Source organism: Pseudorca crassidens, chromosome 15 (genome assembly GCF_039906515.1).
Source record: "Pseudorca crassidens isolate mPseCra1 chromosome 15, mPseCra1.hap1, whole genome shotgun sequence".
Taxonomy (NCBI): Eukaryota; Metazoa; Chordata; class Mammalia; order Artiodactyla; family Delphinidae; genus Pseudorca; species Pseudorca crassidens.
In genome coordinates, this window is record NC_090310.1 from 74,123,448 (window position 1) to 74,134,640 (window position 11,193).

At 44.2% G+C, this 11,193-nt stretch overlaps 1 long non-coding RNA gene across 2 annotated transcripts; it reads left to right on the top strand.

Moving 5' to 3' along the window:
• The first annotated feature begins 1,382 nt into the window (after positions 1 to 1,382).
• LOC137207888 (uncharacterized) lies at positions 1,383 to 4,210 on the top strand. 2 transcript variants are annotated; one of them, XR_010935359.1, is made up of 3 exons: positions 1,383 to 1,536; positions 2,478 to 2,647; positions 3,965 to 4,210. It is a non-coding gene; the product is annotated as an uncharacterized lncRNA (long non-coding RNA). The 2 variants fall into 2 exon arrangements; XR_010935358.1 differs by having other exon boundaries at positions 2,478 to 2,639; positions 3,963 to 4,210.
• Positions 4,211 to 11,193: the final 6,983 nt, after the last annotated feature.

Sequence of the window (11,193 nt, forward strand, 5' to 3'; positions counted from 1 at the left end):
CGGCCTCTCCCGTTGCGGAGCACAGGCTCCGGACGCGCAGGCTCAGCGGCCATGGCTCACGGACCCAGCCGCTCCGCGGCACGTGGGATCTTCTGGACAGGGGCACGAATCCGCGTCCCCTGCATCGGCAGGCGAACTCTCAACCACTGCACCACCAATGAAGCCCTAACACTCCTTTTTTAACTTGCTATTCAGCTGACTGCTGAGAAGAGCCCTGTTGGTTTATCTCAGGAAATGTGGCTTAAATGTGATTGGCTTCACATTAATTTCACTTCCAACCACAGTGCTAAGGGGTAATGTGTTCACCCTTCAATGTCATTCCACCCTTTTCAACTCAAGTCCCCCTCTGTGATCTAGTCAGTTACTATTATTCCTACTTCACAGCTGGGAAGGCTGAGGCCCAAAGAGGTTTTGCTTGCTGTCTCCTCTTCACCTGTCATTCAGCAAGGACTCTCTGTGTGGCTGGCACTGCAGGTATTACATCGAAACAAGTCAGGAGAAAGCAAGAGAAAATGTCACCTGCCATTCAGGGAAGAGAGTGACGCTGGGTAATCTGGCAACAAATGTGGCAACGCCCAAGAGTCCCAGAGTGTGGGAAAGTCAGGGCACTTAGAGACGTCCCAGCTAGCCGATTGCTTCAGGCTTCTAAGAAGCTCCTTTTTTTTTTTTTTAAATTAATTTATTTAATTTTTGGTTGCATTAGGCCTTCGTTGCAACAAATGTGGCAACGCCCAAGAGTCCCAGAGTGTGGGAAAAAGTCAGGGCACTTAGAGACGTCCCAGCTAGCTGATTGCTTCAGGTTTCTAAGAAGCTCCTTTTTTTTTTTTTTAATTTATTTACCTTATTTTTGGCTGCGTTGGGTCTTCGTTGCTGCGTGGGCTTTCTCTAGTTGGGGGGGGGCTACTCTTCATTGCAGTGCTTGGGCTTCTCATTGTGGTGGCTTCTCTTGTTGCAGAGCATGGGCTCTAGGCGTGTGGGCTTCAGTAGCTGTGGTGCAAGGGCTTAGTTGCTCCGCAGCATGTGGGATCTTCCCAGCCCAGGGCTCGAACCCATGTCCCCTGCATTGGCAGGCAGATTCTTAACCACTGTGCCACCAGGGAAGCCCCTAAGAAGCTCCTTTGTAATGCCCTGTTTTGCCCTCTTTGTCCCCTCCCCTATTCCACCCTAAAGGTGGGTGGTCCTCTAGCTTGCTCCTGAATGGCTTCCTGACCAGCCTGGTGACACCTCCCCCTCCAAGTCCTACATTTCCCTTCCTAGGCCTCACACTCTTGCCTAAGGGCAGAAACAGCCAGCAACACTCGGGATGACGTGGTCCCTGTCCTCACCTGAATGTTGGGCTTATGAAATAGCAGCTGGGAGGGCTCAGGGCAGTTCTGGCAGGACCACACTCGTAGGAGCGGGTATAAAGGGTGAAGCCAGCACTGGCTACCACAGCTCCACCTGCCCTCAGGATGAAGCCTAGCAGCCTTACCGTCTTCCTGGTGATATTTGCCTTTGGATTCCTGACGTCCTGGGTTGTGGAAGGTGGTCTCAGAGGTGAGTTGGACTCTCTCAGGCCATACGCAGGTGCCTGAGTCAGTGATAGCTCAGAGTGGGAATAGCCTCTTCCTTGTAGCCTGGGGGCTGACCTTGAAGTCACCATTCCAATGGTCGGGCCTATGGCCCCTAATTTCAAGCATCTCTCTGAGGACTTCAACTTAGGGAGTTCCTGCACATCCAGAAATTTACCTTTCACCAGATGGACCTGTTTACCCCAGCCCCTGTATTTCTTATTTTTCTTTCTCTATAGCTCCTTCTTTACTGTTTTGTTTGGTTTTTTTAATCTCTCTTTTTCTCTGTCACATGATTTTGGTCACTATCTTTTTTAATTTTCCAAATTGGTCTCTTTTTCTCTTAATGTTTCTTATTTTAACAGTCATTTTCTCTTTCTCTATCTCCTTCCCAGTAGATCTGTTCTCTTTTATTTAATCTCTGATGAGTGGCCTCTCCTGGAATCACTGTCCTGTGCTGCCTCCCTCCCAGGCAAACCCGGGCAAGGGATACCTGACCATGAGCTCTAGTTAGCACTTACTGGACCTGGCCTATACTGACTTGCAATGGCTGATTGTAAAATCTTCAAGACTTTTGCGAGCTAGTTGATGTCACATTGGTAGCTTGAAATTAGCCGTGATGGGAATATTTACACCACGCAAATTGGCAAACTCTACAAAGTCTCCCTCTTAAAACATCTAGTAACACACCACCATCTATACCTTCTTTCTTGTGCCATTGACTCCCTCCTGGCTGAGTGGTTGGCTGAGCTAGGCACTGCCCCACACCTGCCTTGAAACTAGAATCCTAACAGTTCCCTTTATTCCTTTGGGGTCAGCCACCTGGGTTAGGTTTTCTCTCCTCTCCTGGGAAGCTGATTCCTTCTCCAGGATTGTGGTCATGACTCAGCATCAGCTTCTTCTTCCTCCTTTGTTCTTACCTTTCAGAAAACTGTAAACCTGGAGCCTGCCCCTTCCTACACCTTAGGAAGTGCATTGGCTCTGAACCCTCTGAATGCTGGAATGACTGGCAGTGTCCACGAAGGCAAAAATGCTGCTCCAACGGTTGTGGCCGCAAATGCATGGATCCTGTATTCGCGGAAGACCCAGGTGAGAAAGTAGAGTCTTGGAAATGGGGACCACGGAGATTTGAGCTTGAGGACACGCATCCTGAGGAAGTAGAGAGTGCTCCTCTGAACTGGGATGGAGGCTGGGATAGACCCAGGGATCCTCCACCCCCAGCTCTGTATGCTCAGGTAGACAGTGGGTCAATTCGTGAGCCAGTCAGCCAGCTGGCCAATCAGTTAATGAATCAGTCTGTCTGTCAGACACATACAACACTGGTTAGGGTCCCCTTGGTGGGAAGGAGTCTCCTTTAGGACATACACCGGCCTCAGTTTTGGTCCTGAGGTTGGGGAAGAACTGATTTCCATGCACAGGGTGGAGATGGGGTTGGGAGTTTGGGTGATGTGCTAAGGGGTGAAGCCTCTGAGTTGTGACTTTGTTTTTACCAGTTAAGTTCACTCCTGGGAAGTGTCCAGTGGTTACTGGCCAGTGTAAGAGACCCAACCCTCATAAACAACTGCCTGAATGACAGCCACTGCCCGAAGGGTCTCCAGTGTTGCAGGGGGGTGTGTGGGAATTCATGTGTACAGCCGGTTAAAGATAAGGAGAAGACCTGGCAAGAGCCACACCCCCCTGTATCCTAATATGGTCTCAACCTCCTGGTGCCCTTGCATGTGAAGGAGGATGTTTGAGGTCTCCCAATACTGCCCCCTCCCCCAAGCAGATCCTCTGCCCTTCAACACCCTTCACCCCTTAGAGTTCCTTAGACAAGAAGTGCCAGGGGGCACCTGTGATAGGTAATGCTGGGTCTTGGGAAGGAAGGCTTCTTGGAATAAGCCAGGAGGAAGGAGCATGTTACAAGGGGCAAAGGTTCTATCTTTTAATATCATCTCTGCCTCTGACTGACTGTGTGCCTATGAGCAACTGACTGTATCTTTCTTAGCCTCAGTTTCCCCATCTGTAAAATGGACACAATTATATCTACTGAGATACTAAATGTAAAAGTGCTTTTTAAGACTTAAAGTGCTGTGTGCATTGAGAGAGTGTTGCTATGGTTATGGCTTCGATTGTCTGGGTTATCTGGAACCAAAGGGAAGTCTAATAAGATGCATAGATGTAGATCTGGCCCAATGCCCTGATTTTACCAGAGGGGAGACTGCAGCAGAGAGCCAGTGAAAAGCCTGGATTCTTTTCTTGATTCCTAGATCAAAGACTGGCACTGTTTCGACAATTCCAGCACCATTCTCTCTCTTTACGTATCCCAAAGGACTTAGGGCCTGGTGGCAGAAGGACCCTCTTGGTAGGAAGGATATAAGGGTCACTTAAATTGTTCCTGTGCTGAGGATCCGCTTTATTTTCTTTCCACAGAGTTTCCAGCGCCATTTGCATACAATTAGCACTTCCTGGTCTGTGTGATTTGGGGATTACCTTTTTCCGCCAAGCCTGGAAAAAATGAGAGCACCTTGGTGAAGATGTGGTTCTGTGACCAATACCTCCTTGGGGGCCAAGATTTGGCCTGTTTTATCTATGTATCCCCAGCATCCAACGTGAAGCTTGGCACACGACAGGAGATGTCTGCTGATTAGTAAATAAATAAATGTACCAGGTTTTCTCTGCGTTTCTGTCTTCCTTGACTCATTGTGTCTGGTCTAGGATATGAGGTGTGAGATGAAGAATAAAATATCTGCATGTGTGGGATTTCTCCCAAAACCTATAAAGTAGAAAAAAGAAAGTGTTTTGGATCTAAGCAGATATGGGTTTAAATCCTGCATCCATAGATTACTGGCTATGTAATTTTGGGCAATGACTTTGTTCCACTGAGCCTTAGTTTTGTCATCTATAACATGGAAACGGTAACAACAATGCCAATTTCATAAAGTTATGAGGATTAGAGGTGATAACATGTGAAAGGAATAGCTCAGTGATTGTCACATACTAGGGGTTCAATAAATGCTAGATTTACCTCAGGGTAAGCAAGGCACAAGGAGTTAAGAAAATGGTTGAATTTGATGACATCAGTATCAAAACTGACAAACACAAGAGTTGAAAGATAAATGATAGCTTAGAGGTAAATATTTGGAATGATTATCACAGACAAATAAACAGAATGAAAACTATGTGAAGAATTCTTGCAAATAAGTAAGAAAAACAACCTACCTCTCAGAATAAATGAACTGTGAATAGAATGGACGATCAAATAAGAGATTATTATTGTAACAGATGGTATATAGACATATAAAGAGCTTCATCCTCACTAGTTACAAGGAAAAAGCCAGTTAAAACAACCGAACACCATTTTTCATCGGTCAGAATGGCAAGAATTAAAAGTCTACAATATAAACACTCAGAGGCTCTTCATAGTTTGCTGATGGAAGTGTAAATGGGTACAACCACTTAGAAGAGTGATTTGGTTATGCCTAATAAAACTGAAAATTCACATAAGATACCATTTAGCAATTATCTTTCCAGAGACATAGGAGAGACAAAATACTTGCCAATGGGAACCTAACACATGTATTAGGATGTTTAGTATAAGATTGTTCCAAAGAGTCAGAGATCGAGACCAGTCAAGATGGCTCTCCTTTGTGAAATGGTTAAATTTTCATACTTCGATACGCTTGCTATGCTATAGAAAAATAAAAATAAATTTATATGAATCAACATGGAGAAATATCACAGAAAACTTACTGGGAAAATCAGACTGGTGATATAAATGTGTCGTATGAAGTATTCATATACGTGTTAAAATTACACATAAAATACCAAGCTGGTTATGGGTATATACCAAAGAATACACACCAAATGCAGGACGATGCCTTCCTACCTAGAAGAGGAAGTAAAAATGGGACTGGTAGTGCTGAATATGGAAAGTGATGATTTATCTTCAAGATTTAATACTTGAACAAAATAATGCCATTTGCAGCAACATGGATGGACCTGGAGATTGTCATACTGAGTGAAGTAAGTCAGACAAAGACAAATATCATATGATATCGCTTATATGTGGAATCTAAGAAAAGGGTACAAACAAACTTATTTACAAAACAGAAATTGAGTCACAGATGTAGGAAACAAACTTACGGTTACCAAGGGGGAAAGGGCGGGGGAGGGATAAGTTGGGAGGTTGGGACTGACATATACACACTACTGTATATAAAATAGATAACTAATAAGAACCTACTGTATAGCACAGGGAACTCTATTCAATACTCTGTAAAGACCTATATGGGAATAGAATCTAAAAAAGAGTGGATATATGTGTATGTATTGATATAACTGACTTTGCTGTACAGCAGAAACTAACACAACATTGTAAATCAACAATTCTCTAATAAAAAATTAATTCATAAAAAAAGGATTTAATACTTGAAAACAAAATGAATATATAATGTCCCCACTCTAGGTACTTCTAGGATAAAACATGTCTTTCTCAAAAAACCCAAAACAAACAAACAAAAAAAACCTTTCTCTCTTTCTTTTTCTTCCAAAAGCCACACCCAACAACATGGAGAGCAAAAAACAAAAACTCAAAAACCATCTTGGGTGAAACTAGAAATCATTTGTACCCACTGGCTACAATATAGAACTGGAAATCAAATTCTTAAATTGCAGAAAGGTGAAAGCTAATGGTTTGCAGCAGGAGATATTTATGGGAAGCCCTGCAGAATGTTTAAAAGGCTCTGAAATTAAGAGTGGGAAAGAGAGGGAGATTGTTTCAAGGGAGGTGTGCTGTTTTAATATCTGTACAAAGAACAATTAGACTCCCAGGTCTATGCCCATACCTTGGGCAACTCCTAAAGAAGTTAGAGGCTTTGGTCTCTGTAGAAATTGAAAGGGAGGAACCCTGGGTTCAGCCATCCCTGGCACGGGGAAGGAACTGAGACATGGTGCAGAGAATGAGAAGGATCGAAAAGCTCTTGTGAATAGTAAGGTCTCCCAGCAGTCTTCCACTCCGGCTAGAACTTACTGTCAACTAGCTTATCTAAAATCAAATATTTGGACGACAAAGTTAATTTTGCTCTGAGACCCTCCCAAGGTCTATATGGAGGAGTCCCATCTTATTGCATGTGGTCCATTAATTCTGCCTTATTGTTTTAAAAGAGCGTCTGCCCGGGCTTCCCTGGTGGCGCAGTGGTTGAGAGTCCGCCTGCCGATGCAGGGGACACGGGTTCGTGCCGCGCTCCGGGAAGATCCCACATGCCGCAGAGCGGCCGGAGCCTGTGCTCCGCAACGGGAGAAGCCACAACAGTGAGAGGCCCGCGTACCGCAAAAAAAAAAAAAAAAAAAAAAAAGAGCCTCTGCCCTTCCAATCCTCTTGGTAAGTTTTGAACCCATCCTTCACTGACTGACGGGGTTCTGTGCTCAAATCACTTCTTCCTAGTCACTTGATTTCTCCCTTTTTAAGAAGATTGGGGGATGGGGGGATTTTCTTTCATCCTGACTCTTCAAATAGCTCTTCTTTTAGGGAAGTTAGCTTGAGGGGGTATCTCTTACTTCCAACCAAAACAAGCCTTGACTCAGTCTCTCAAAGAACAGGCAACGTGGGTGTTGAGAAACCACTTGATCAGGTTTCAGGAACAGAGGTTGATTCCCAATTTTGCTGCTGACTCATTCTGTGACATTGGCCATGTTCCTTGACTCCTTTGTATAATAAAGGGATGATCCAGTTGAACTGTAAGATTCCACTTTGCTCTGCTGTTTTACGAATTAATGATTCATAGAAGCACCTTTGAGGGAAAGCCCCAGTGGTACGGGCCACGTTCTTGAGTTGGATGAACTCCCTGTGTCTACAGGTTCCCCTCTTTATCTTTCAGCCTCATCTTCTCCAGCTGTTGTGGTCAGCTTCCAGGGCACCTCCTTACCTGGTGATTGTGACTTATGAGGGTCCCAATGAGTCTAATAACACCGTCTCAGTGTACAGATGGGAAAACTTAGGCCCAAAGAGAAGATGTGCCCAAGATCATAGAGTAAGTCGCTGGTAGATCTCAATATCTTTATCTCCAAGCCCCATATTCTTTTTCTTTATTTCGAGTTAATTGTTTTCAGATTACGTAGTGGATACTGTAGTCGGCCGTCAGATCCCTTTAGGATGAAGGCCGCCGAGCCATTAGGTGCTGGGGTGTTGCTGGCTGCTGACACTGAGAGCTGAGTCCCTCCCTGGGAATTTCCCTGGGCCATAGTGAGCTGTTTCAACCAAGGTTACACCCATTCCCAGGGGCAACCTGTATCCACAGACTGGCTGATGTTGGGGTACAAAGGCTCAGCTCCATAGTTTGATTAGGGGCACCTCTGAAGGATCCTCCCAGCTCCAGAGCTCCCCAGGGGATTGGCTGAGCCTTTGTTGCAATGAATCACAAGTCCACTTCTTTTTCTCCCCAGCTGTGTTTCTCTTACTTCTCACAGGTGTTGCTTCTCAGAATACTCCCCAGAAAACCTCCTACACATAAACATCTGCCCCTAAGACCGCTTCCCAGGAAATGTGACCTAAGGAAGATTATACAAGGTAATCATTGCCAAAAAACAATATTAATATGAAAAACTGCTCTGCTAAAGACAATGTTAAGAGAATGAGAAGACAAGCCACAGACTGGGGACAAATGTTTGCAAAAAAACACGCATGATAAAGGACTGTTATCCAAAATAAACAAAGGACTCTTAAAACTCAACAATAAGAAAATAAACAAGCAACTCACTTTAAAAATGTGCCGGACTTCCCTGGTGGCGCAGTGGTTAAGAATTCGCCTGCCAGCGCAGGGGACATGGGTTCGAGCCCTGGTCTGGGACGATCTCACATGCCTCAGGGCAACTAAGCCCTCGCACCACAACTACTGAGCTTGTGCTCTAGAGCCTGTGAGCCACGACTACTGAGCCCATGCACCACAACTACTGAAGCCCGCACGCCTAGAGCCTGTGCTCCACAACAAGAGAAGCCACCACAATGAGAAGCCTGTGTACCTCAAGGAAGAGTAGCCCCTGCTCGCCGTAACTAGAGAAAGCCCGCACGCAGCAACAAAGACCAAAAGCAGCCAAAAATAAATACATAAATTTAAATTTAAAAAAAATAAAATTAAAAAATAAAAATGTGCCAAAGACCTTAATAGACATCTCACCAAAGAAGACAGATGGCAAATAAGCATATAAAAAGATGCTCCACCTTGCACGTCATCAGGGAAATGCAAACAGGAAAAACAGTGAGATACCACTACACACCTATTAGAATGACCAAAATCTGGAACACTGACAACAGCAAATGCTGACGAGGTTGTGGAGCAACAGGAACTCCCATACATCACTGGTGGGAATGCAAAATGGTACAGCCACTTTGGAAGCCAATTTGGTAGTTTCTTACAAAACTAAACTTACACTTACCACACAATCCAGCAATCATGCTCCTTGGCATTTACCCAAAGGAGTAGGAAACATATGTCTACACAAAAAACTGCACACAGATGTGTATAACAGCTTTATTCATAATTGCCAAAACTTGCACGCAACCAAAATGTTCTTTAGTTAGCGAATGGATAAATAAATTGTGGTGCATCCAGACAATGGAGTATTATTTGGCTCTAAAAAGAAATAAGCTATCAAGCCATGGAAAGACATGGAGGACTTAAACACCTATGAATTACTAAGTGAAAGAAGCCAATCTGAAAAGGCTAAATGCTGTGTGATTCCAGCTATACGACATTCTGGAAAAGGCAAAACTATGGAGACAGTAAAAAGATCAGTGGTTGCCAGAGATTGGGAAGGGGGAGATGAATGGGCAGAGCACAGAGGATTTTTAGGGCAGTGAATACTCTGTATGATATTATAATGATGGCTATATGTCATTATACATTTGTGCAAACGCATAGAATGTACAACACCAGGAGGGAACCCTACTGTAAATGATGGACTTTGGGTGATTATGATGTGTCAGTGTAGGTTCATTGACTGTAACAGGTGCACCACTCTGGCGAGGGATGTTGGTAATAGGGGAGACTATGCATGTGTGGTGGCAGGGGGTGTATGGGAAATCTCTCTACCTTGTTAATTTTGCTGTGAACCTGAAACTGGTCTAAAAACGTTAAGTCTTTAAAAAAAGAATTGGAGAAACAAGGAATTTCTGAACTCCTTAAATATTATTAAACCCATTGATAAGAGTTTCGTTTTTAAAAAGCGATCATTGTCAAAAAATTGGAGAAGTAGAAAAAAAGAACCCTATCACCGCTTCTTCAGCATGTGTGTAACCTAAGAGTTTATCTCCTCTCAGGGTTTGGCCTCCTCCCCCTGCTGCAAGGTGATACATGGGCTGGACTGTATTTTCCTGAGCCCGGGGTCCTTAGTCTAGAATAACCCTTGCTGGAGGTAAGGGAAGAATACAGCAAGATGATCTGGTGAGGTCTTTGGCATTCCATGTTTCCCAAAGTAATCCAGAGTGGGCATTGACACAACATGGTTAGTGCACCTGCTGTGAACTGCAGATAATTTTCTTTATTTGTCCGCAGGTCAGGTGAATATTGGGTGGATGAGATGAGAGACAGACTGAAGGATAAACAATTCTCAGATCGCGTACAGTCTAAATCTACACAAAGAGAAACATTTTCCGAAACTGCCCGTAATTTGCAAAGCCATCCTCCCAGCCAAGTATTGGCGTTATTTCACGAAGCAGCCCTTTTGCTCCTTTTGAACTGTGGCTCTTGCAATCGATGGGGAATAAGAAGCACTTTATACAGAAGACAAACCAAGGCTTTCACAGGACCACGTGTCCAGGCTCGCCCGAGGTCTCAGGCGGGCCTCTTGCCTCCTCCCCACGCTTTGTCTAGAGGGAAGGTGTGGCTTGTTCTTTCTGATTCAAGTGCATTTTTTCCTTGACTGTGATTACACTGTATATGTAATTTCATATCCTCTTCTCTGGTTTATGTTATAACACAATTTCCCGATGTCGTACAAACTGCATCAACATCTTGACCTTCATGAGAGCAGGGGCGTCAGCTCTAGCAACCTCAGGTACACCATGCGCTTGCCTGGGAAAGGCCACTCAGGAAACAATTGTTTAGCTGAACTCAGCTAATGACTACATTGTTATCCACTTCAAGGCTTTGTCATCATTTCTGTAACTCCACTGGACAAACCAGTCATTTCCAGTTCTTGATTTCTTTTATAGATTATGTGGATATGTAAATCCTTGTGCATGAATCATTTTTTCTTTAATTCAGATTTCTCTGTTGGATCAGATGCCTAGAGGTGGAATGTATAATCAAAGCATTTGGATATTTTTAAGGCTTTCAACACAAATCATCCCTACTCTCTGCTTCTCCCAAGGCCTTCAACAAAATCAAATGAGACAGAGGACACAAATGATTGTGTTAAGAATTTACAGGGTGCCTGGAATATAGTCAGCCCTCAGGAAATACTCCCCTCATCCCACATGTAAAGACACGCATAGGTGTGCTTGTAAACATACAGATCTGCAATCCAATGCACCCAGCCTATGAGTACTGACGCTCTCTCCTAAATAAAGTATAAGCTCTCCTGGGCAGCTACAAACAGGTATGCCAGACCTGTCAAACTTGACTGTGAATGAGAATCATAAAATGCATATTCTGATTCAGTAGGT